This window comes from Mustela nigripes, chromosome 6, assembly GCF_022355385.1.
Source record: "Mustela nigripes isolate SB6536 chromosome 6, MUSNIG.SB6536, whole genome shotgun sequence".
NCBI lineage: Eukaryota > Metazoa > Chordata > Mammalia > Carnivora > Mustelidae > Mustela > Mustela nigripes.
Window position 1 is genome coordinate 97,185,039 of NC_081562.1, and position 6,466 is coordinate 97,191,504.

Here is a 6,466-nt window from a genome sequence, read left to right on the forward strand (position 1 = left end):
CCTGAAGGTACTCGGAATTAAAGTAGGAGAATATCTGTGTGACCCAAGGCCTCAGGGACATTCTTGACTATCGTTAATCAATAAGCATGGCTGTAGGTACTGCAAAGAAAAGGGAAACTGGATTTAAAGTAGCCCCAATTTAAAGACAAACAGTAAACTACAATTACAGTAGTCTAAATAAATATGGCTTCCTGGAATCTGCTCCTGGTTATCCCCAAATACCCTTGAATATGTTGAGTGAAAAAATAATCCCGGCCAGTAGGTACCGCATCACCTCTTCCGTAGACATGAGTTAGCTATTGTACCCTCAACATCTCACAATTGCCCAAAGAAATCCTATGAGTATACAAGTCATCCCTGTGTAGGGTTAGATAATACAACACATGATTTGCCCCTTCCTAAGCCTTTTGGACCCCACATGGTCTGACATAACTTTTTGTTAAACTGCACAATAATCCATTAGGCAAGATTCACTCTCTACTTGGAATCTTAACATTTTATGGTGGCCTGAAGGACAGACCCTTGAAGTCCTGGGCTCTCCCCCCAATCGTCTTTGCCCTCTGACAATACTGATCACACCAATTTCATTGTTTTTCTACTATGAGAAGCTCCTGAATGTTTGCTTGATATTTTTTCATATTTTCTTTCTTAGAACAAATATATTATGAAAACAAGAAGAGAAATATTTGAATAATGGGACCTTTGAGCAGGTGTGATTAAGAGACTTAGGAGCACCTGGGTGGCTTAGTTGTTAAGCATCTGCCTTTAGCTCAGGTCATGACCTCAGGGTCCTGGAATCAAGTCCTATATCGGGCTCCCTGCTCAGCAGGGAGTCTGCTTCTCCCTCTCCCTCTGCAGCGATCCCCTGCCTGTGAGCTCACTCTCTCTCAAATAAATCAATTATTTTAAAAAAGAAAGAAAGAAACTTAGAATCGGGTCAGTGTGGAATGCTACTACCAGCCTCCTTCTTTGCTCCTGCTCATCTCTGAGAATCCAAAGCAGGCCTGTGGTTAAGAATTAAAGTTGAACCCTTCAGTTAACTAAGCCTGAAGTGCTGGGCTTGGATACACTGACATATACCCCCATGGAACATTGACAATAAAATATTGCTTTTAAGAAAAAACAATTAGGGAAGAGTAAAAATTTCCTCGCTGGTGATAGAGACCAACCTCTGCAGAGGGCTGCTGGCATCTGGGCTATTATATCTTTGTTTCAGTATGTATACAAACCTTGCTTCCAGAGATTCTCCTCCTTGGAAAGAACAGGGGATGAATTGCTGGCTTGTTTGATGAAAAACGTCCCCCCAAATAAAGCCTGTCCTAGTTGCGACTTTGAATCATGCTTGAATATCCCAGTTTGAGGTGGAGTCTCCCTAGGGTGGGGCCGGGGGCTGGGGTGGGTGTGGAAGGGGAGTCAACCAGAGAAAATGCCTGATGGTTGGAATCTTGACAATTCTGTAAGGATGACTCTGGGGGTTTTCATCTATTCATATCCTTACAGCCTTCCTGATGGTAGTTTAATATGGCATTTGCCCCTTTCCTTTGATTTGGGTAGGAGGGGGCCTTGTAAACACAGTATTTCTCATCTTAAAACTGTGCCTGGAACTGGAGTTCCTCCTAGTTCTGACTTTCCTCAAATGTTGGAAATGTCTGCCTACGAAGACCCTGTTTCTTTCCAAGGATCCACCCTAGAACTTGCACGTACCCTGGAAGTTTAGGATCCTGAAAACCTATAATGTCAGCTCTATTTTCATCTGAGCTTCACACAGAATCTGTACTGATCTGGGTTTGCAGTTGTCTTTCTTGCCCCTTGGCTTTTTTTTTCTAGAGCTGAAAATAGCTCATCCCCCCACCGCCTCCATTTTCATTTTGGAAGGACCTTCTCTGTTTTGTGGCATGACTGGTAAAGTCTTGTTCACAAGGCTCTCAGGCAATTACCTGGTTTGGGCAGATGGGGTCTTCCCTCTGACTTGAAGATCTTCCAATCCTTCCTGTACCCTCAACATGCTCTCCCACTTTGGGGCACCTATTGTTCACTTAGTCATAGCAATTGCATTCTTTTTCTAGCTCTTTCTCGCAGCCTAAAGTTTTGCTTGTTCCTTGTGACACAGGCCACTCTCTCTGGCCTCCTTATTAAAGACAAGCCCCTGGGAAGCTCTTGGGTCTCCACTGGCCCCACTCTGGTATAACACTCAGAGACCCAGAAGTCAAGCTGCCTGAGGCTAGGGACAATGCATTCAAACAGGGCTAGGCTGGCTTATGGGTTCTGCATTCAATGTCACCAGGAAGCTGCTCTTTAAAGCATAGCTATCCTGTGTCTGGATCTTGTGCATTCAACATGCTCAGTGATGTGGGGCATTCCTTGCTTACTGAAACCCCTAGACTGTGTAAATGCCCATCTACCGTATCAAAATTTTCCAGGTCACTAGTTTTCACGGAGTCTTATGTTAGTTGTCAAGAAGCAAGGGGCTGTTTGGACTTGACTCTTTCCCTGGTATCTTTGACCCCTGACACTAATTTTAAAAGTGTAAAGTCACTAATCTTGTAGTGCAGTAATTTACTTAAAAGATTTATCAAATGTCAGGCATATCATCACCATTGGCATGAAAGTACTCTATTAACTGCATGCTGAGTAACCAAGTCTGAGTGAAGAATCTACACTGTTTTCATGGATCTGAAGAATTCTTGGTTGTTACTCAAGTTTTTCTTTCAAAGATTTGAGACATTGAATTCTGGCACATTCCATGTGCTACATGTGCCCCCTCAGTGGTCAGGTATTGTTACAGTGGAGGTCTTAAAATCGGGAGGAAGAAATCTCATTCCACTGGCAGCATTCATTTACTCACTCAACCATGTTTTCACTAACTCATCCCACAAACATTTGACAAGGGAGGGAAGCAGATATTCAGAGAAACATATATGGGAAAAGATGCCTAGCAGCTCTCACTTCCACAGGACTTATCCCACTCCTCTCTGTGGGAGCACGCTGCCCAGTGTGTCTACCTTAGTAGTAGTCTACCTTTGTTTTCCTTTGCTTGAATTCTTGTTTTTTAGTACCTTTGTTCCTCTATGATTGAGAACAAGAATCCATAAACTGAAACAAATGTTTACTGAAGTCCAGATTATATACGCCTGTTACGAGGAATATAGCTATGAATAACACAAAGACCTTTCCACTGAAGAAACTCTGGTACAGTGAGAAGACAGAAAGATGCCCCTATAATTACATGAGATACATGTTATCCCCCACAAGGAAATGTATCAAGTGTTAAGACAAACCTGAAGTTCTTTTTTTTTTTTTTCCTAATCAAATAATCAGTCTGTAGGAGAAGTTCCAATCAATAACATGTTCAGGAAACAGATTAAGGGAGGACACAGGCCTCAGGTTTTAACAGATTTTTCAAGGGACAACATGTCACTTCTGAAATATAGATGAAGTAAGGCCACAGGTGTTAGGTAAAAAAGTCTGGTTCAGAATCCTGACTCACTACTTACGAGCTAGAGGAACTTTAGTGAGTGAACTAATCTCTTCCAGCTTGAGTTTCCTCATCCATGAAATAGAAACAGTAATTCTTAATTCACAGGATTTTTTACAAAGGTTAAATGAGTTAGGATAGCAAATGCATTTTTTTTTTTTTTTGTAGAGACCTTCCCACACAGTTGCTCCATAAATGTTATCTATTATCTCTCTTCAGACTTGGAGGAAGTCTCATAAGACAAACCTAGTCTGGATGTTGCTTTGGGTGGACATTCTCTTTCCTGATTTTTCCAGTTAGGTAATATTGAGCTAAACCAACGTGATTTCCTACCTCTAAAACTGGCTTTATAAGACATATCTAAACTCTAAAGCACATTTTGATCTATCTACTCAAGCAGCTGGACATAGACGTGTTAACTACCATGAGGTAGGATTAACTAGGAAGAGTAAGACTATGAAACTATGCGTGCCCATTTGATGAAAGACCAGCAGGTTGAGAAGTGGGAAGAACCAGCCAGAGAATGGACTAAACTGAGGCCATCGGAAGAAGTCTAGATAAGAAGGTGGCATTTGAAATCCAAAAACAGATTAACAACCCACGACATTAATATTCAGGGTGGATAATTGACTTCAGGAAGATGCAGCCAGAGGAACTGAATGTTCTGCCATGTGTGGAGACCAAGCTCATGGATACAGGGACCAAAGGGCAGGCAATATTGTGAGATCCAGACAGGTGGGGATGACGTACAGCTGGAGCTCAGGAGCTAAGTCCCAGATTGAGGAGGGTTCTGGGAATCTGTAAAAAAATACTTGGAAAACTGGGGTACCAAAGAGCTGATCAGCCACAGTTTCAAACATAGGAGAAGGAAGCATTGATCTAACTTTTGGAACTGATTCTAGCGTCCTTGGCAGTACAGACATTTTGGATTGGATAATTCTTTCCTGGGGTGGGCTGGGCAGCGAGCTGGCTGCTACATGCTTTGCAGAATGTTTAGCACTGGCTCTGATGACTTCTAGCTACCAGATACCATTAGTATCCTTTCTCCAAGTTGTGACAATCTAAACAGTTTTTTTTTTTTTAAGATTTTATTTATTTATTTGACAGGGAGAGAGAGAGCACAAGCAGGGGAAGTGGCAGGCAGAGGAAGAGGCAGAAGTAGGACCCCTGTGGAGCAGGGAGCCCAACATTGGATGTGGGCCTCAATCCCAGGACCCTGGATTCATGATCTGAGCTGATGGCAGACACTTAACCGACTGAGCCACCCAGTGCCCTGATCTCAGGGTTGTTAAGTTTGCATCCCAAATTGGGTGTAGAGATTATTTAAAAATAAATTAAAAAAAAATTAAAAACCCTCATCTTGAAAAAAATTTGGAGAGTAACCCTAAGAAGCATATAAACAACTTATTCTTACATCTAGGAAGAACACAGTGTTTAATTATAGGTTCTCCACTCCTAATTTGTCTTTCATAATCATTTCTTTATTCTGTAAAGAAAGCGTGTGTTCTTTAGTCAGTATGTAATTTAGACCAGCCAGCAAGTTATAATTTTTAATTCTGAAAATTAGAGTTTAAGGGATTCTTTGAGAATATGTTTTAAGAAATACAAAGACAGCATATGTACCAAGAGGTATCAAGGACTAATCATTTCTGGACTTAGTAAAATCCTTAGAAAAAGAAGATTGTAAACTGAATTTATTTCAGGAAAAGTAATTCAGAGATAGAGAATGATGACAAAGGAAAAGATACAAGACTGAGACTAACTAAAATCTAAAATTCAATTCATAACTGCTATTAATTATGAACTTAACACAGTTTTAATCTCTAAACATGAAGTTTAAATTATAAATAATAGTTAGAATATAAGTACTGATAAAAAGTGGGTAAGAAAGCATTTATAAATACATTTTCAATAATATTTCATATTAACTCATCCAACTAACATATCGCTAATTTCCTCAACATATCTGCCCATGTTCCGCACCATATGAACCCCTTACTCGGACCCCATAAACCAATCACCTTTGACCATAGTTGTAGGAATCAGAGGTGTCTCCTGATCCAAGGACAGTCAATCTATATTCTTTTCAGTGACCTAGGACATGGTCTGACAAAAAGCATACCAAAATTGGAATACAGCATTTATATGCGATTTGCCAAGCTACTTACATTCTTTCTCTTTAGAAATCTGAATGTAACACATAAAGTATGTAGTTGGTAGGGTAGAGAAACAGAAGTTAAGTAGACACAGAGAGAGAAGAAAAGCAACAGATGCTACGAGGAAGCTGAAGCTATAAGAGAGAAGGATGCTGGGGACCTATAGAATCTGGAGAGAAGTAACTGGGACCACCTGGGTGGCTCAGTCAGTTCGGCATCTGCCTTCGGCTCAGGTCCTGATCCCAGTGTCCTAGGGCTCCCTGCTCCATGGGGAAGGAAAGCTCCCTGCTTATCCTACTCCCTCTAGTGCTCCCCTTGCTGGTGCTTTCTCTTGCTCTGTCATATAAATAAAATCTTAAAAAAGAAAAAAGAAAAGGAAAGAAAGAAAAGGAGTAAGGCAACTGGTTGGTAGGAGTAGGAGAAATCTTAGCAGAGACATGGTGTAGATGTGTCTTGGTAGTACTTCATCATCAGATGAAGGGGACGAAGCAACACACAGGATGCCAAAGGACTTTCTAGTTTCCATACTGTATGCTAGGCTTTGTGAAGCCAAGCTTTTTCTGTATTTCCAAAGCACTTGGACTTGTGGCTGAAATTCTGTAGTCTCTTATGTTCAGAAGCCCTACTGTTTGAGGTAGCTAAAAGAATCTAACTAGTACACTATATAAAGGAGTTTGGACATTAATCTGAAAACATTAGAAAGTCATAAAAGGGTTTCATACTTCCATTTTAGAAAGTGGAGTCTGGGAATAGACTAGAAAATAAGTTAAAAATGCAGTAGAGGTAGGGATTGCACATTGGAAACCGTTCGTTTTAAACCAGTGAGGGGTGCCCG